This window comes from Cetorhinus maximus, chromosome 17 (assembly GCF_964194155.1).
Source record: "Cetorhinus maximus chromosome 17, sCetMax3.hap1.1, whole genome shotgun sequence".
Taxonomy (NCBI): domain Eukaryota; kingdom Metazoa; phylum Chordata; class Chondrichthyes; order Lamniformes; family Cetorhinidae; genus Cetorhinus; species Cetorhinus maximus.
Genome location: NC_135895.1, coordinates 101,782,433 through 101,803,810, shown reverse-complemented (window position 1 = coordinate 101,803,810; position 21,378 = coordinate 101,782,433). Strand labels below are relative to the sequence as shown.

At 41.6% G+C, this 21,378-nt stretch overlaps 1 long non-coding RNA gene across 1 annotated transcript in view; it reads left to right on the top strand.

Annotated features, from left to right (window-relative positions):
- Nucleotides 1–21,378, top strand: part of LOC144692655 (uncharacterized) — a 169,190-nt gene that overhangs the window by 7,295 nt on the left and 140,517 nt on the right. The window lies entirely within an intron of this gene.

Here is a 21,378-nt window from a genome sequence, read left to right as displayed (position 1 = left end):
CTTTTTATAATAAGACAGAATTGTTCACTGCATTCCATGTGTAGTTTAACTAAGGTTCTATACAAGTCAAACATAATTTCCCTGCTTTCAGGCTTTGTTTGCTTTTTAATGGTATTATTAACCTGTGTAGCTACTTTTAGTGATTTGTCTACCCCCGATCCCACTTCTCCTCTACCCCATTTGCACTTATTTTACAAGGAGCATATGGCCGTCTTATTTTTCCTACTAAAATATACATCTCAAACTTATTTGAATTGAAGTTCTTTGCCAATTATATATCTATTTTGCGAGTTTATTAATGCCTTCCTTTATTTTCTTGCAGTCTTTCTCTGAATTAACTGCATTCCTTATTTGGTGTCCTCTGAAAATTTTAATATTGTACTTCTGATTCCAAATCATTTATGTAAATGGTGAACAACAGTGGTCCCAGCACTCTGCTTGTGGAACACCACTTCCTACACTTTTCCAGTCTGAGTAAGTACAATTAAGCTTGCTACGATACATTCTGCCACTTGTCTCCTGACTCCACATGTTCTGATCTTAGTCATGAGTCTGCTTCTTTTTAATTTATTCATTCATGGGATGTGGGCATCAATGGCTAGGCCATCGTTCAGAGGGCATTTAAGAGTCAACCACATTGCTGTGAGTCTGCAGTCACATGTAGGCCAGAGCAGGTAAGGACAGCAGATTTCCTTCCCTAAAGGACATTAGTGAAGCAGATGGTTTATTACAACAATCGGCAATAGTTTTGTAGTCATCATCAGACTTTAATCCAGCTTTTTATTGAATTCAAAGTTCACTATCTGCCACGTTGGTATTCGAACCCAGCTCCCCAGAGCATTACCCTAGATCTCTGGAATATTAGTCCAGAGACAATACCACTTTGCCACCGCCTCCATATGCAGTACCTTATAAATGGTCTTTTGAAATTCCAAATATATTTTGTCTATTACATTACCCTTGCCTACTCTCTGTTACTTTTTCAAAGAATTCAATAAAATTGATCTATCCTTTTGAAATTTGTGCCAACTATTCTGTTGTATTTTCAGTTTCTACATATTTTTCTATTACGTCTTTGAGTAGGGATTTAATAATCTTTCCCCTTACAATATTAAACTAATAAGTCTGTGGTTCCCGAGACTTGTTCTATCTTCCTCTTTAAATATAGGAATCACATTAGGACCCCAACTTGGATATTTGGCCAGCTTATACCTGAACCAGGCAGGGATGCTGCTCAGATACTTACAGGGCTATTTGAAAATTGTTTCAGAAAAGCCTCGAGTATAATTGGGGCAGAAGAGGTTCACGCACCAACCCCTACCTACACCCCGTTTTCAGTTGGCAAACACTCAATTTTTAGGCATGAACAGGTGGCCAGCAGTTGAAAACCACTCCCACTAAGTTTTCATTTTTGATTATTAACATTTACAATATATGAGAATGGAAAATAATTAATCTAGCATTTCAGCGTTCTTTAAAAATATAAACTGAAAAACTGTGTGAAAAGTGCCCTGCTGCCTTATTTGTAGGTTCCACAATATTTTTACAAAATAAGCTATACCTTTCATTAACCATGGACTATAATAGGAAACAAGGCCATGTCAATGTTAAAGCTTTATGGATGTGTATTGAATCCTTTACTAAAAAGAACTTTATTTGTTCTAACTTTAATCAACTCTTTTTACACAGTCACAAGTTAGCAAACTAAACTTCAGCACGATATTTATGCATGCATGTTCATCAAGTTAGAAAGGTTTAGGCATCCCATTGGCATTTATCCCACAACTGATTCACTTGCCCATGAATAAATGTTGGACAGTGAGTTTTTGTACCAGCTTTATCTCAACATGATTTATTCACTCCATGGTGTGGTTGTTGCTGCAAGCAATGGTCATTAGAGATTACTAAGCAGGTGTGCATACTTTTAACAGTATAAGAGAGATTAGTAGCATTTAAATTGATCTGGACAAATTAATGAATGGAAAAGGGACTGTTAAATGGATTGTAATGTAGGAAAATATAAACCTATGTATATTTGAATCGGATAAATGCATTAAGGAGTGTGCACTGGCAAAGTTGGAAAACAATTTCTGAATCAGATTTTATCATTTTAAATTAGTAATTATAATTCAAGTTGAAAAGCCAATAGCCATTCTTTCATCACCCAACACCTTACAACTTGCTTTCAACATGCGATATAATTGAAACGCGGAGAAGTTAAAACTTATATTGCTCTAGAAATGAGATCCTATGCTTTGTTGCATTTTTTTAAACAGCCTTATTAGTCTACTTTGAATGATTTGAAAAACCTGTACTTTGATACCTCTTTGCTCCTTGAACCTATTTAGGCTTTTAATTTTCAAGGAATATGTGGTTACAGGCACAGATGGTTCTTACAATTATTTCATATTTCATAATGCATAAACTAGTAGTCAGAGGTCCTTGCATCAGTCTTAATAAAAGTCTGTCTTTTTAAATTCTCATTCTTGTTGTCAAATTCCTCCATGGTCTCACCCCTACCTATCTCTGTAATCTCCTTCAGCTCTATAGCCCCCCTCGATCTTTGCGCTCTGCCAGTTCTGGCCTCCTGGGCATTCTCAATCTTAATCACTCCACCATTGGTGGCTGTATCTTGAGCTGCCTAGTCCCTAAGCTCTGGAATTCCCTCCATATATTGCTCTGCCTCACCTCTGCAGCAAATATGTCACCAAGGTCATGAGCAGTCTGGATCAGCCTCACACAGCTGCCAGGGAGAGGGATAAGATTAGGGAACAGAGTTTGTGGTGGGGACCAGTGGCACCAGTTTCAATCTTCACAATATTTAGCTAGAAGAAATGCCTGCTCATCCAGTATTGAATGTTAGTCACACAGTCTGACAATTTAAATCCAGTGAACGCGTTGAGAGAGATGGTTATGAGGTTGAGCTGGGTGTCATCAGAGTACATGTGGAAACAGACACTGTTTGCAGATGGCACTGAAAGACAGCATGTAGATGAAAAATAGGAAGGAGCTAAGAATAGGTCCATAGTGGACACAGAGGTAACAGCGCACAAGTAGGAAGAGAAGCCATTGCAGCTGCTTCTCTGGCTTCAATTGGATAAATAAGAATGGAACTAAGTGAGTGCAGGTCCACTTAGCTAGACAATGGAGAGGAAGAGGATTATATGGTCAACTGCATTAAAGGCTTCACACCAAGAAGAATGAGGAGGGATAGTTGATCTTTACCACAGTCACATAGGTGTATTCTGTGACTTTGATGAGAACCATTTTGCTACCGTGGCTGTGGCATGAATCTGATTGGAGAGATTCAAACATGGAGTTCTAGGAAAGATGGATATGGATTTGGGAGGTGACGGCATGTTCAAAGACTTTGGAGAGGAAAGGGAGGTTGGAGGTGGGGCGGTGGTTTGCAAGGATGGAGGTTCTTTGAGGAGTGGGGTGATGATGACAGGTTTGAAGAAGAGGGGGGCAGTACCTCAAAAGAGAAAAATGTTCACAATATCAGCTAACATGGGAACCAAGAAAGGAAGTTGTGTGACTCAACAGTTTAATGGGAAATGACTCAAAGGAGCAGGAGGTGGATCTTATATAGAATAAGAGCTCAGGGAGGGAATGAGAGGAGATAAAAGGGAAACAAGAGAAAGATGCAGGTTCAAGACTAGAGTAGGTTCGAGCCTGGTAAGAAGTTTTACTCTGTGGACTAGAGGGAGGAGGAAAGCAGCAGAGGCAGCTGATCGGAGATTCTCAGAACTTAGTGACAAGTCCATGAGTTCTTCGCAGCTACTGTTGGAAGTGAGGGTGCAGGAGACAAGGGAGAGGGGTTTAAGAAGATGGTTTGAAGAAGATAAAATAATGTCTGGGGCACTGGGACTTTTCATTATAATTGCAGATTTAGGAATTTAAAACGGAAATACAAAAATAAGGACAGAAGTAATGATTTTAAAATGGGAGCAAATTGCATATCTTGTGCTCTGATCCCATTATCCCTGGGCCTAAGTTCCAATTCACCTAAAACATCAATGTTCTTGATTCACCATGTGCAATGCCATGGGAAATTAACTTGTATTTCCAAATTATGTAGATTCGTCAATAAGGTGAAGTGTTTTTGAAAAAGTGTTTAGTTTTACCATGAATGTATTTTTTATTAAACACCCATGGAAGATTTTGATTATGTGATGGCCCATGTGCTTTTGGGGAAAAAAACTATATTTTATGTTGGGGTGATGGTCCCTTTAAGAACTAGGCTTCTCTGTGATTTCTGGTATAGCACTTCCCAGTAATTTATCATGTGACCAAGCTGCCTGGGAAATTAACAATAGAAAAAAGGGTCAACACAAAGTTAATTATGGGGGTGAGTAGATTGTGGGTGTGGCTCTGGTCTCAGGCAGGATTTTAGTTTTTTCAGTTTACAACAAACTTGCTATAGGAAGCACCTCTCTCAAGCCGAGTTCAGTTGAAATTCTGGGTGCTGGCTAAAAGTGTTTAAACCTCTTGTTAACTGAAGGATTCCTAATAGTGAGTTGGAGTTCTGGGGAATACAAGCTGAGAAGAAAGAGAAAGAGAGAGAGAGAGAGGGAGAGAAAGTTTTAGAGGCAAGGCTCCAGAGTTAAAGAATATTAGAACCAGGAGTGTTCTGACCTGGGGTGGCTATGTTTAAGATGCTAGCGATGCCTGTTTTAAATGGGAGTCTGCAACTGTGGGACAGCCAGAAGAGATTTAAAGGAAAAGCCTTGCCAGAAGTAAGCAGAAGGTCCAAGAATTCACAGCCCCTATACGTTTTTTTGAAACAGTACTCAGTGTCAAATCCTTAATCTTCCAATTTCTGATAAGTATCTGACTTGAATTTATTGGAGGTTTAAGTCAACTGGAGCATAGGAGGAAAATTGGATTAAGAAATTTGATTTAAAGTAACTATGTTCAGTGTACTTTTAATATCTTTAACGTAACTGAGTAGGAGGCCTTGTGGTGCAAGAAGCTTCTGGGCCAGAAGCACTAGGTTCCAGTCCCATTCCAGGTTTCAATGGCCAAGGAACGTGAACCCAAGACATGGCCAAAACAGATCGAGTATCAAGTTATAAATCCCTCCAACACACACCAATGACAGACAGTAAGAGTGTGACAGATTCCTGGTCAGCCATGTGATGGAAGGAAATTGAAGCTTCTACCATCATTATCCATAGCTCCAAGCTACAACATGCATGTAAAAGTGTATGTTGCTATAGCAACTCCAATTCCTTGGGGGGCCGGTTGACTTACTTGGCTTGACTGCTGGTTTAGATCAGATTGGTGCCAACAGCATTAGGTTCAATCACCATTCCAGCTGGGGTGGTTTTGGGACCTGCCTCCTTGCCCCTTACCCTTGGTGGAGATTGTGGTGTTGTAGGTCAGATCTACCTTCAGGCAGAGAACTCAAGAACAATAGCATAACCAACAATTTAAGATAGAGTATATTTATTAGTATTCATGTTGTTTGATTTTTGTGTAGTAAAATTCTTGTGTTTTAAATAGTGGGCCTTGTGACTTCATTCTTTTCATAAATACCAGAGATTTTAGATTCCAATAAATAAACAAACATTACTGGTTTCTACTGGGATCATAAATTATTTAATAGATTTTGTTTCCTTGACTAATCACTGTTATTCAAGAAAAAAAAAGTGCTCAAACTAGGACTGGAAGAGGGTGTTTGATGTATGCATTTGACACAAGTATTAATTGTATTTTATTTAGTTAAACAGAAGTGCTGTTCTGAGTGTTTATTCACACATCAAATTTCGAACATCCCCTACCTCTCACTTTTCCCAAGCCATTTAATTATAATAATCTGCCACTTTCTCCATCTGTCTCCACAGCTGTTTCAATCCCATGCACATTCCCTGGACACCACTAGATCAGGCATCAGCTCTATCCTTTCTTTACTCCTCTCCTCTGTATCATTTATTCCCAGCTCTAACTTTACCAGGACATTGTTAGTGTTCTTCCTTGCCTACTTAAACACTTGTACATAGCTGCAGATTTCTGTATGCTAAAAGAGTAGTCAGAGTTACAGAAGTGTACATATACAATGATGAATATTAAATGATTATAATGAACTGCTTCAGACAATAAAGTAAATACTTCTACCAATTCAGAATCTAAGTCTGTCAATAAATAAAACATCATAACATAATTACAGCCCTTATGTCAAGATCTTGGGGAGGGTGCAGAGAGATTTACTCGAATGGAACCAGGAATAAGGGACGCTAGTTGTGTGGATTGACTGGAGAAGCTGGGATTGTTCTCCATTGAACAAAGAAAGTTAGAGGAGATTTGACAGGGATGTTCATGAATTATCTTGATAAGAGTAAATAAGGAGAAACTATTTCCAGTGACAGAAACATCATTAACCAGAGGCACAAATTTAAAGTGATTGGCAAAACGACCTGAGGAAACATTTTTTGTACACTGCTGATAAGGGTGGTGGAAGCAGATTCAATAGTAATGTTCAAGAAAGAAAGGGTAACTACTTGAAGGGGAAAGAGCTGGGGCATGAGATTAATTAGATAGCTCTACCAAAGAGCTGCACAATAGGCCAAATGGCCTCCTACTATACTGTACTACTCTATGATTTGACATCTTATGCAATACTTTTGAAGACATCTGCAATGGGTAAACAGTTTTAAAAAACTGACCAATACCTTGTTTCAGAAGCTGAATGGACATGCGGAGAGGTGGTAGCATAGTGGTATTGTCATGGATTGGTATTCCATAGACTCAGGGTAACGCTCCGGGGACCTGTGTTCGAATTCCAGATTCAATAAATATCTGGAATTAAAAGTCTAACCATGAAACAATCATTAGTTGTTATAAAAAACCACCTGGTTCACTAATGTCCTTACCTGGCCTGACTCCAGACCTACAGTAATGTGGTTGACTTGCAATGTGGTTGACTTTTTAAAAAAAGCCCTCTGAACAAGGGCAGTTAGGGATGGGCAAAAAATGCTGGCCTAGCCAGTGATGCCCACATTCCATGAACAAATAAAATTTAAAAAAAGTTTTCCCTGTGTTCGAAAGAAAGAAAATAAATTCAATGTAGGGTTCAGAGGCTGCCATCTGCCATTTAAGCTCGTGTTTAGCAACAAATATATAATGATACCTAATCTCACAATATGAAAGTCCCCTTAGGTTCCAGAGATGGGATGTTATAATGAGGTCAAGTGTTTTTTATGCCAAGAGAAATACAAGAGGTTTGACTTGGAAACTTTTACTGCATAATAAAATTACAGAAAGTTTGAAGAGTTGGAATTACATATATTGGCTTGTCTAAACAAGAGGTTAATATAAAGTTCAAGGCCCATAGTTGAATCTCTAGGTCAGGAAGAATAAGTCAGGGATAAATGTGTTTTAAAAGATGCAATGAATAGGGAAAGGATGAAAACAATAAAATGGGATTTAGGTTTATGTCTTGGAGCTTTGTACATGATGTCCAATCAACTCTCAGATCAGCTATAAAAACATTTCAGTGAACAAGGTCCAGCTGAAAATCAGACATTAGTATAACCAGGGTTGGAAGAATGAATTGGACATGATTTTATGCATCATCAACAATGATTTTATTTCAGAATTTATACTCAGCCAAGAATAATACAATGGCCTGTATAATTGCTACAAACAGAACAATAACCTGGTTTCAGATTTACTAAAGCTATAACATAACAGTCCTGAGAATTACAGGACATCTTTGGCAAAGTTAATCTTTGCATTTATATTGCAAAATAACTGGCCATGATCATGTACTTTCCATTTAAGTCGCTGGCTTTAAGAGAGATTAGGTCTTTGATCAGGTAGCAGTTAAACTGCCACATTAAAACAAGAACAGGGAAATTATCCTGGAATTGGAATATTAGCATTGTTTTTCTGCCTGTTTGTACTCCTTGTGCTGATTTACTGTTATGTGGGAAAGATTGTCTAGACATCAAATTTCGTTTGGTTGGTATTTATACAAATTCACAAATGCCGACATAAGTTTACTGTGTACATTAACATATTATGTTGATGAGTGGATCAATTAAGACAGTTATTTAGAATGGATTCATTTAGATTCAGTAACACTACAAATGCCAATGAGTTATATCGTATGATCACCTGGAGATATGGTGATGGTGGGGGTTGTGCGTTACTTTAGCATACTGTTGAGTGAATTCGGATCAATTCCTGTTTAAAATGTTTCAAGTAATTAATTAACATATGAAAATTGTTGGTTTTTTTATTAAAACAAAGCACAGGAAATTGATGTAAACATGTTGCAAGCAGTTCAGAGAAGATCACTAGACTAATATCAGGAATGGGCGGGTTGTCTTATGAAGAAAGGTTGGACAGGCTAGGCTTATACCTGCTGGAGTTTAGAAGAGTAAGAGGCGACATGATTGAAACCTTTAAGATGCTGAAGGGTCTTGACAGGGTGGATGTGGAGAGGATGTTTCCTCTTTGGGAGAGTCCAGAAAGAACTCACTGTTTAAAAATAAGGAGTCGCCCATTTAAGACAGAGATGAGGGGAATTTTTTTTTCTCTCGTAAGCAATGGAAGGGAGTCTTTGAATATTCTTAAGGCAGAGGTAGATAGATTCTGGATAAACAAGGGGGTGAAAGATTATCAGGGGTACACGGAAGTTACAATCAAATCAGCCATGATCTTGTTGAATGGTGGAGCAGGCTCGAGGGGCCGATTGGCCTACTCTTGCTCCTAATTCATCTGATCATATCAGTATGCTGAAAATAGCACCAAACTAAACATTGTCATATGCACACCAAGGGCAGAATTTTGCCGTCGGCGAGCGGGGGCGGGGCCCACTCGCCGATGTGTAAAATGACGTGGGATGATGTCGGGCGGAACCCCCGACATCATCCCACCCCATTTAAATTTTCAGGAAGGTGGGGGCACAGCAAAATCAGCTGTGCACCTGCCGACCTGTCAATGGCCAATTGAGGCCATTGACAAGATCATTTATACAATTAAAGGACCTGCCCGTCCAACCTTAAGGTCAGCGGGCAAGCCAGGAGCCCCAGCGGCAAATAGAAAAAACATGAAACCTCATCAACCGGCAGGATGAGGTTTCATGCAGGGTTTTAAAAAGTTTGATAAAGTTTAACTGTAATTTATGAACATGTCCCATCTCATGTAACATTGTCACAAAAGGGGGACATGTTAAGGATTTTCTTTTTCTATTTTTAATATTTTTAGAACTGTCAGCGATCTCCCTGAGGCAGCACTTAGCCTCAGGGAGATGTGCGCTCTTTCGTGCGCATGTGCAGAAGAGCGCACTCTCGCTTTTGGGGAATCCCACCCCCACCCGCACAGGAAGCGCATAGCGCTTCCCGCCGGACGTCACGCTGGGCAGGCCTTAATTGGCCCGCCCACGTAAAATGGCGGCGGGTCCCGCTTCTCCAGCGGGGATCGGCTCCCCACCCACCGGAGATTGGGTCAAGCCCGCCCACCTGACAGGCAGAAAATTCTGCGCCAAGTCTAAAAATGAACCAGTACAGAAGAGCCAATGTTCTACTCCCATACAAAATATGTTCATAAAAGAGTTTGTATGTTGTATTTGTGTAAATGAAGACATTGTAAACGAAGACTGTTGAATGTCAGGCATGTTATACGCTGCTTTTTGTGCAAACTTACTGTTCATCGCAATACAATAGTGCAATATTCTGAAAACACACTTGTACAATTGTTATGTGTGTGTCATATATGTGGAGGAAATAAATGTGCTTTTGCTATTGGCACCAGGCAAGATGTCCCCTTCACATGAACTTTATAAAGTCATCATAGGCCCTCAAATAAAAGAACACTGTTGGACTAAACATCCCAGGAAGAATTACAGTTCCAACAGAGGTGATTCGCTAGCACTTTGTGTGGCTAACACATTCCCCTGCCTGCTTTTGCAGACATTTTTGTATCTCTGAAACACCTCTGAACTGTGTAGTACACTGTGTTGTAGAGATGATTCCACAGCATTGGATGCCTTGTACCTCAGCAAGCCTTTATAAATGGTTATGGCTTCCAGGATGAATGCATTGGATGTGGAAAATGACAAGATCTTTAGTATGGCCTTAGCACCTCAGGTAAAGGTGAGGAAAAGCAACAAAGGTTCCACTTATGGCCACTATAAAGACATTGCTTTTAGTAGTACATGCATGTGGAAGCTGGATGAGAACATGATCAGGCTTGGTTGTGCTGCTCCCTATAAGAAAATAATTCATAACAATCATGATCTGTGCTCATACATGCGCTATGACATTTGGTGAGGTCCCAAGGGAATCTGTCACCTGTAACCCAGCGATGAGCCAAAAGAGCACCTAAGTTCTTCTGCAAGACCATAGGATGTGTCCGTGCTTATCCTATGGACAGCATCTACCTTCGGTGACTGACATATCCCCTTATCTGCTGCTGATCCTCCTGTATTTTTAAAGCACCTTTAGGCAGATGCTGTGAAATTGAAGAAAGACTGTTGCAGGTGTCATACTGGCAGATAGTTCTATTGATAATCAATGATTGCACAAAAGAACTTGTGTATTTATAGCAATAACCTTAGAGATTAATTGATATAGATAAATATGATACATTTGATCACCAGCTCATGTTAAGCTGGTTTGTTGAGTCAGGAAGCCCGGTGGCAGAGTGTCCCTACCTCTGAACCAGAAGCTCCGGGTTTGAGTACCACACCAGGACTTAATGGCCACCATGGAAGGTGCCTTCATAACGGGCAGAATTTTCCAGTTGTCCACCCCACCATGGCGGGTTTAATGGTGGGCGGGGTGTGGTGGAGGTGTGGTGGGGGTACAATGCAGCAGGAGCTGAAAAATCAATTTCCCACTGGTGTAAAATGACGGCAGGATCTTCCACTCCCACACTTAATGGAATGCAAATGAAGGCCCAACCAGGATCGTGCCCCCCTGCCTGATCGTCTGCGCAGCCAGCAGGATCTCACGCCTGTCCAGAACATGTCTGGACCAACGTGGTGTGGAGGTGTCAGGACTTACCTGAAAAAAAATCGAGATGGAGGCATCCAGTGGCCGTGGATCCTGGAACAAACAGTAGTGGGTGGGTGAAGCATCTACCAGATCCAGGTTCTAGGAGATCCATCTTCTATGTTTGGGAGATCTATCTTCTATGTTCAATGGTGGGTCAGTTGATGTCTGACGCCTTTTAAAAATGGCACCTAGATAGGATGGCATGGCGCAAGCCATGTCCTGCGATACTGCATGAATTCCCACTGGCCTCGCTGGTGGGAAACACTCCCCGTTTTGCCACAAGAGTTCACCCTGGAATGGAAAATTCCACCCAACATGAACAAACAAGTTGATTATCAACTTGTAAAATCCTTCTGATACATCTATGGCAGGCAGTGAGTGCAGCAGGAGAGTTTCCTGGTCAGCCAGAACCATGTGGTAGCTGCAGCGCAATAGCCTCCCACGTTAAAAGACTCCACACACAAGCTCTTACCATGAGCTGTAATCTGTGGCAAGTGTCTTCCTCATTTTGGGAGACTGTGGGAGAGTTTGTTGAGTTAGTTAATCTTCATTCGGATGGTGGTAGGACTCTCAGTATCCCAAGCTGAGGGAGAGGAAATAAACTAAGGCTTTCCTATTAGAGACTTCTGTTCGGAATGCATATGGACAGAAACCTGAAAGACACAGGAATATTGTTCTTGTGGTCAAAAACTTTCCTGAAGAATTACAGCCACTGCTTAGGTATGAACAATAACATGTGGGGCAAGGTCTCGATAGATGCCCAGTGTCTGTGAAACTGTACCCTAGCAAAATGTCAGGACAAGAACGGAGGGAACAAAACTTTAGAAAATAGTGTGGAGTCTTTTATATATAAAACAGGGCAATTTTCTTGGTGTTTTGGCTAAATTCATCCCTCAATCAAAGTATGGAAAATGGTTACAACCTCTAGAGAAACCATTAACTTTTAAAAAGACAAATTCAAACATCCAGTTGATGGTTGAAATGATGACTCGACGAGATTTCACGTTTTAAGACTTTTACTGTGAGAACTAGACTAAAAGTACTATTGCCTATTTTTGTAGGCAACTTATACTTTAAACTTTAGAACAGAGTTTTCTCCTTTTACTTTCAACAAAACCAAAAAACTCACTTCACGGATATACTTTACTCTGTCCCTTAAGCAGCCATTTGATTTCCCCAGGCTTAGTTGAAGGTTTATTTCCATTCCTTTCCTTTCCCAGCCTGGTAATTTTTAACCCCAGAGCTGTCTTTCATGGTGAGGGCTTTTTACTGGCGATTCTCCCTCTAATGCAAGCTAAGGAAATCTTCCAACTTTCAGGTCCTCACAAAGTTGGTCTTTTCAATCTTAGTATGAGCTCCCACCCACATTCCTGCATGGTGAACCATAGAGACTTTCTGGCTCTAGTTGCTCCCTATCTCCCAGATCCTGGCAGATCAACTTATCTGTTTCAGGAATATCTTTAGAAAACCCTTCCCTTCTCAAATCTCCGTGGCAATGTGAATCATATGAACCTTGTATCCTGGTAGAAACCCAAACTCTCTTTTATCTTGGAAGTAAATGGACAGTTTAAAGCATAACTGTTTGCAACCCAATATTTTCGACATCTTCACAGGACTAGCAGTCTAACTGAAAACACAGATGCTGCTGTCATTGTCTCCAAATGTGAACATCTTACACATTTACAGCAAATAATCTGGGCCTCCTTTTAATCTTTAACCAAGGCCTGTTTATAGAAACAATTCAGAAAAGGTCATGTAACCCCCTTCATTTGACCCTAAATTAAAGATGCAGTCCCAAATTGTAACAATCGTATAAAACCTCATGTTTGTAATAAAACATATATCAGGTCAGTTATTTCATTGCTGTTTGTAGGACCTTGCTGCTTACAAATTGGCTATCCTGTTTCCCTACATTACAAAAGTGCACTTCAAAAGTACTTAATTATCTGTAATGTACTTTGGCACATCTTGAGATTGTGGAAGATGCTATCTAAATGCCTTCATTTGCCAAATATTTCCTGAAGGGAAAACTACAATAAAACTTGCATTGCTAGAAATAAATTTATTCTGAACACCTTTTGAATAGGTCAAATAGGTTTGCATGGAGATGGCATTGGCAGCATGAAGATGGCATTGGCAGCCATTTTACTTGGTAAAGATTGAAAATGACTCCCATGCTATGGAAATTGAATTTTGTTATCTTCTGATGTCATATAGATCTGAAGGAAGGTTTATGTGGCAATAATAGAAATTAAACTTGGTAGAGAGAAAGAGAAAAATAGACAGAATATAGGACCAATTCAGACTCGGGAGAAACCTTTTACATCTACTTATCCAGTTAAAGATTACTTAGGATATACCACAGAAACAGGCTAATTAGTGGGGGGAGGTTTCAATTGAAGGGAAGTTTAAAAAATTACAAAGAAACGAGAGAGCAGAGGTGCAGGGTAGTGAAAAGGTGAACGACAATCAAAGTGTGACAGGAAGAGGCAGAAAATATAAGCAGAAGAGTGCAGCAGAGATCTGAACCAGAATGAGCAATAATGGTAAAAAGTCAAAGCTTAAGGTTCTTGATCTGGATGCACGCAGCATTCGTAACAAGATAGATGAGTTGACAGCACAAATAGAAATAAATGAATATGACTTGATAGCCATTACAGAGATGTGGTTACAAGATGACAAAGACTGGGAAATCAATATTCAAGGGTATTCGACGTTCCGAAAAAATAGGCAAAAAGGAAAAGGAGGTGGGGTAACTTTGTTAATAAAGGAAGGTATCAATGCGGTGGTGAGTAGTGATATAGGTGCAATAGATCATGATGTGGAATCAGTTTGGGTGGAAATAAGGAATAGCAAGGAGAAGAAGTCACGAGTGAGAGTTGTCTATAGTTCCCCGAAGAGTTGCCTCACTGTAGGACTAAGTATAAATCGGGAAATAATGGAGGCATGTAAGAAGGATGCTACAATTGTCAAGGGTGATTTTAATCTGCATTGTTTTTTTATATATTCATTCACGGGATGTGGGCTTTGCTGGCTGGGCCAGCATTTATTGCCCATCCCCAGTTTCTCTTGAAAAGGTGGTGGTGAGCTGCAGTCCATATGGTGTAGGTACACCCACTGTGCTGTTAAGAAGGGAGTTCCAGGATGTTGATCCAGTGACAGAGAAGGAACGGCGATATATTTCCAAGTCAGGATGGTGAGTGACTTGGAGGGGAACTTCCAGGTCACGGCATTCCCATTTATCTGCTGCCCTTGTCCTTCTAGATGGTAGTGGTCGTGGGTTTGGAAGGTGCTGACGTAGGAGCCTTGGTGAATTCCTGCAGTGTATCTTACAGATGGTACTCACTGCTGCTACTGTGCGTCAGTGGTGGAGGGAATGAATGTTTGTGGATGTGGCGCCAATCAAGCGGGCTGCTTTGTCCTGGATGGTGTCAAGCTTCCTGAGTATTGTTGGAGTTGCACTCATCCAGGCAAGTGGGGAGTATTCCATCACACTGCTGACTTGTGCCTTGTAGATGGTAGACATGCTTTGGGGAGTCAGAAGGTGGGTTATTCATCACACGATTCCTAGCCTCTGACCTGTTCTTGTAGCCAGAGTATTTATATGGCTAGTTCAGTTCGGTTTCTGGTCAAAGTTAACCACCAGGATGCTGATAGTGGGGTATTCAGTGACGGTAATGCCATTGAACATCAAGGGGCGATGGTTGGATTCTCTCTCTTGTTGGAGATGGTCATTGCCAGACATTTGTGTGGCATGAATGTTACTTGCCGCTTGTCAGCCCAAGCCTGGATATTGTCCAGGTCATGCTGCATTTGTAGCATGGACTGCTTCAGTATCTGAGGAGTCGCGAATGGTGCTGAACATTATGCAATCATCAGCGAACATCCTCGCTTCTGACCTTATGATGGAAGGAAGGTCATTGATGAAGCAGCTGAAGATGGTTGGCCTGAGGAACTCCTGCAGTGATGTCCTGCAGCTGAGATGACTGACCTCAAACAACCATAACCATCTTCCTTTGTGCTAGATATGACTCCAACCAGTGGAGAGTTTCCCCCCTGATTCCCAATGACTCCAGATTCGCTAGGGCTCCTTATTGCCACACTCTGTCAAATGTGGCCTTGATGTCAAGGGCAGTCACTTTCACCTCATCTCGGGAGTTCAGCTCTTTTGTTCATGTTTGAACTGCCTCATTATACATTACTAGATCTAAAATAGCCTGTTCCTGGGTAGGTTCTGCAATGTATTGCTCTAAGAAACAATCCCTGATGCACTCTACAAATTCGTCTTCCATGTTAACCCTGCCAATCTGATTTGTCCAGTCAGGGGGAGGTGATGGTGTAGTGGTATTGTTGCTGGACTAGTAATCCAGAGACCCAGGGTAATGCTCTGGGGACCAGGGTTCAAATTCCCCCACGACAGATGGTGGAATTTGAATTCAATAAAAATCTGGAATTAAAAGTCTAATGATGACTATGAATACCTATATGGTTCACTAATTTCCTTCCGTTACTTGGCCTACATGTGACCACAGACCGACAGCAACCCAACATCATCCCGGGCCATCTACATTTTTTTAGGAAGGCAGGCGGACAGCGAAATCAGCTGTCCGCCCGCCGACCTGTCAATGGCCAATTGAGGTCATTGACTGGCTAGTTAAGATAATTAAAGACCTGTCTGTCTAACCTGTACTTTGCCTCAGGAGATGTACGAAAAAGCGCACTTTGACAGATGGGGAATCCATCTAGCTTCCTGTCGGGCAGGCCACTCAAAATGGCGACGGGCCCCGTTTCGGTGGTGGGGGTCGGCTGTCCACCCACTGCCGAGCCGGTGGGGCCCACACGCCATCCAAGGGCAAAATTCTGCCCATAGTCATCGTCACAGAATCATACCTTACCACTCTATCAAAACCTTTCAGACTTTTAAAGACCCCTGTTAGGTCACCTTTCTATCTTCTTTTTACAAGAGAAAAGAGGCCCAGCCTATCAATCCTTTCCTGATATGTAACACACACACATTTATGGCATCATCCTTGTAAATCTGCTATGCACCCTCTCTATGCCTCCACATTCTTTTTATAATATGGTGACCAGAACTACATTCAGTAAGTGTGGTGTAACCAAGGTTTGATACAGGTTTAGTATTACTTCCCTACCTTTCAATTCTATCTTTCTAGAAATAAAATCTAGTGCTTGCTATGCTTTTTTTGTGGCCTTGCTAACATGTGACGGCAACTTTTAGTGATTGATATATTATTATATATAATTATTTATGACATGTAGTGGGCAGAATCTTCTGCTCTCACTGTAGTGAGCTTGGAGGTGGGAACGGCCTTTAAACAGGCAGGATGGTGGCGTACCTGAGCCCTGTTACCTTCCCGCACAGCGAAAGATTTACAGTTAGTGGAGCCCTGTGCATAGCTTCATTTTTGGGTCCCCCTACCCCCCCACACTGGGACTGCCTGGAACCCCCTTGCCCCGCCCAATAGACAACCCAAAACTATGGGGCATTGGTTATTTCACTGGCTTTTTCTTCACAGTTAGGTAACTACTTCTTCACACTATCATATAACCTCAGTTCCACAAGCACAATATTCAAGTCTTCATTGATTTTACATGGCAAATACCCGCAATAAGATTTTTAAAAATATATAATAAAATGTCTTTAATCCCTGGAAGGTTGTTTAACTAGTGCAGCATCAGCAGCAGCTTCTCTCTTTCCAGTCGCTGGGGAAATGGTCCTTCTCTGAGTAAATTGATAACCAAGTGATGTTGCACATGTCTCAAAGTCAGGAGCATCTGATCACGATTTGCCGGTTAAAAGCTTCAACAGTCAGCAGGTCTACTCTGAGCTGGGGTCACTCCAAGCTGGGGCCACAGAACATCCAGAGGGATCACTGAGATCCATCTGAGATTGCTGCTGCTGATGCTGCACTAGTTGAACAACCTTCCGGAATGAGAAATTTGTTGTTCTCTCTGCACTGTGGACGCTCAGGCTCTCTTGCTCTCCGCTGGGGACGTGTTTGTGAGGCAGCTCCGTGCTGGGGACACGCTGGCAGTGAAGCTAATCCTCCTCAATCCAAAGCAGCACTAAGAAATGAGTAGGTGCAGAGTCGGTGGGGAGAACTCATCAGCCCATCTCGCAAAAGGCGAAATGCAGCAATCCACCCTCACCACCCTGTGCTCAGAATTGTTGGGAAGTATTTTGGGAGTTTTCCCCAGCAGCTTGCAAATCGGTAAGGAGTTACAAATACTGTCCACATCTTCAACGCTTTCATTCATCATCACATTCACACCTTGTAAAAAATAAAAAGTTGCTTTTATTTTTCTATCAGCCAACTCCAATATTCTGCCCGAAACGTGATTATTTTGATTTAGTACCATTTGGTCAATGGATTGAAATTGGAATTCTCCCGCTTTCAGTTAATTCCCAATTAATCTCCTATTTCTTCCTTCAAGGTGCTCTCTTTCCCAAGCAACAATCCCAGGAATATTCTGCCTTCCGATTTGGATTATCACGGACATGACAACGGGGACACTCTATACAAACTCATCACCCAGACGGAAATTGTAGAAATCAGCAACAGTTTCTCCGTCACTAATGCCTGCAAGTAAAAAAGAAAGATCGACCCCAGGACTGGGTGGCAACGGGTCTTAAAGGGACAGTGGAAGGGAGGGAAAGGAACAGGGTCTGCGGTCCCCCTTAACACAGAGAGATTGCATTTGAGTGCTTAGGGCCTCTAAGGGACAAGTGATTAAGGGTATAGAGAGAGATATACAGTGAGATCCTGTGCTCAGTATACTGCTGGCTCTATTCTGAGATTCAGACCTCTGTTTAAAACAGAATCCTGCTGAGAATTTTGAGGGCACCATTATTTGCAGACTGCTACTCACAGATGTTAATTTTTTTTTAAAGAAATTGCTGCATTTTATTTACTGAAGTTAGCGTTGGGGAGTTTCATTCACAAGGATAAAATCCCACTGCAATTTCTAGTTCTGGGTATTGAAAGGAACTTTTGCAAGGGTTACTGCTTCTCATTGAAATGGAGTCATTGTGACAGTATTGAAAGAGCTGATCATTCTAATACAGGGCAGCATAACACACTCAGGTCTGTTTTACACACTGGGAACTGTGTGATACTCGGGGATTTGAACACCCCATATCCAGCGCCCCATGCATATGGCACTGATATTCTCGGGAGAATCTCAGCAGAACCAGCACCAGTCTTCATTGCATAGTTGCAGCAACTCTGTGCTTGAGCGCTCACTCATCATTTTGGGGCCCCCCCTGTGGTTTGGGGGCCCTGTGCCACGGCATGGCACATTTCATTGTAAGTCTGCCCCTGTTCCCGCCTCTGCCAGACTTAAGTTCTGTGCAAGAAGGCCCATGGTAGACCTTGCTGCCCACCACCAATTGAGGCCCTTAAGTGACCAATTAATGACTACTTAAAGGCTTCATCCTGCTGCTGTTGGTATTAGCCCAGTGGTGGTTGGGGCCGTCGCCTTGTGTTGTGCGTGGCAGTTAAGATCATGTGGCCATCTTGTCACCTCAGGTGGGGACAGAGGGGGCCCCTTGATCAAAGGCACTCAGCGACTGGACATTGGAAAGGCAGAGTGGCCCACTGAGAGCCACCCCCTGTCCTTGCTGCTGACCCCCTGCAACCCACATCCCATAAGCCCCAACCCACAAAACCCCCTTTCCACCCGCCCCCATTACTTACCTGTTGCCTGGGTTGCTCTGCAATCCTGAGACTCTGGTGCCGGTCCTGCTGGCAGCAGCCACTGCCTCCCCGGTGGCACATGCAGGTACAGAAAGCAATTAGGAAAACAAAAGCTATGTTTATCACAAAGGGATTGGAGTACAAGAGTAAACAAGTCTTACATAATAATATATAATAATACGGGGCTCTGGTGAGACCACACCTGGATTATTGTATACAGTTTGGTCTCCTTCCACAAGAAAGGATAGACTTGTCTTAGAGAGAGTGTAATGAAGTTCACTAATCTGATTCCTTGGGTTGTGGGCATTGTGCCATGAAGAGAAATTGAATAAACTAGGCCTATATTCCCGAGGGTTCATAGAAGTGAGTAGGGTTGCTAAACCTCCAGGATTGGCCTGGAGTGTTCAGGAATTGAAGATCAATCTCCAGGAAACTGCTGTGTGCAACCCTGGAGAAAAATAATCAGGGCATTAAAAAAGATTATTTTTTGTGGTCATTTTCTTTGAATATTTCTCTTCAACGATATAAAAGTATTGAAGATGGGAAAAAAAATTGCTGTTTGGTTGACAGTCAGGCATCAAGTCAAGAGTCCTTATGCTTACCAGTTGGCATAGGAAGGCACTACATCACAAGGATAAATGTGTTGGCCGACTAATGGCTGGAGCGTCATTTGATTAAACCTCCAGGAATACATTTAATCACAGCTGGCAACCGTGAAAATGAATGGTGATCTCATTGAAACAAATTAAGTTATTTTGATCCTTGACGGAGTAGATTCAGGGAGGATATTACTCTTGGCTGGGGAGATAAGAATTAGGGATCACAGTCTCAGAATAAAGGGTCAGCTATTTAGGAGAGAAATGAGGAAAACTTTCTTCTCCCAAAGAGTTGTGAATCTTTGCAATTCTTGACACCAGAAAGCTGTGAATATTGAGTGTGTTTGAGGCAGAGGTGGATAGATTTTTTGATACTCAGGGAATTTAAGGAAATGAGGATAGCGCTGGTGGAGTTGAGGTAGAAGATCAGCCACTATCTTACTGAACGGCTGAGCAGGCTCAAAAGGCCGAATGGCCTACTCCTGCTCTTATTTCTTACATTCGTATAATGAGATTCAACATGTACTCTCAGAATTCTTCTGTGTTTTAACATAAGAAGACTGACATCTTGTGGCTATTACGGTACATAATCTTATTCTGATGATAAACGATCCATTTTCTTTTCCTCATCCAAAGGAAGTGAATAATCTATAATATAATGGGTCTTAGCAGTCCTGCGGTATCTTTCATACATGATCATTGATCAGCATGAGGCTAGACAGCAAATATCAGCAATCAAATATCAATGGAAGTTCATCAACCTGAAATATTAACTCTATTTCTCTTTCCACAGATTCTGCCTGACCTGCTGAGTATTTCCAGCATTTTCTGTTTTTATTTCAGATTTCTGGCATCCACAGTTTTATGCCTTCGTATGAGCTACTTGCTCAAGCCTGCCATCTGCCATCATCAGACATCTGCTTTCTAGAAGTCACTAGATAGCAGTTAGTTGTAGCAAACACTAGCTGATTTAACTCCTCTTTAACTGGGGGCATGTGGCTAAGGCCAGATAATTATATACATGGATCCAATCTGGGGTTTTTCTGGTTTGTCTAGCTAAATAGCACAACTTTCAGTGTGTCTATCTATTGAGTTTCCAATTCAGATGTTTGGATTCCAAATTTTAGTTTTAAATACCTTAGAAATGGTTTTGTTTCTCCAAAACAGTTACAAATTTACATCATTACAATTCAACTCTCTACTCAGATCTCAACAGGGTCTTGATCCAGACATGGACTCAAGGACTGAAATTTAGAAAAGAGGAGAGTAGCTGCCCTCAACAACAAGACTGTAGTCGATTAAATATGGCCTTAAGGAGACCTAGAAAAACTGAGGCCAGTGTGAGTCAAATGGAAAACCCTCTAGTGGCTGGGGTCATACCTGACACGAAGGAAAACGGTTGTGGTCATCAGAGGCAAATGATCACATTCCATGTTAACCTTCAATGGCACTAACACAAACACATACCTCACTATCAACATATTGAAAGTCACTGTTGACCAGAAGCATAACTGGACCAGCCACATCAACACCATGACTATAAGAACAGGACAGAGGTTGGATACTCTGTGATGAATGGCTCACCTAATGACTCCTCAAATCTGTACCACCTTCTGTAAGGTTCAAAACAGGAATACAATGAAATACATATAATTCACCTGGATAAGTGCAGCAACAGTAACATTCAAGCAGCTCAACACCAGCCAGGACAGAGCAGTTTGCTTGATCAGCTCTCTTGTCATTGCAATGATCATCTCTCCACCAACACACATAGTGGCTGCAGTATGTATGATTTACAGGGGTCACTGCAGCAACTTAAGTGTATTCAGCAGCATCTTTCTCCCCTGCAGTTCCTACCACCAAGAAGGTGGAGTTAGAATGTCATAGGAATACCATCAAATCCAAGCTAACTTCCTCTCTAAGTCACTCACCAACCCAACTTTTATATATGTTGCCATTTCTTCATCATCCCTGTGTCAATATCCTTTATAATTTGTGCCTAACACCACTGTGGGAACACCATTACCACAAGGAGGTTCAAAGGGAAGGCCTACCATT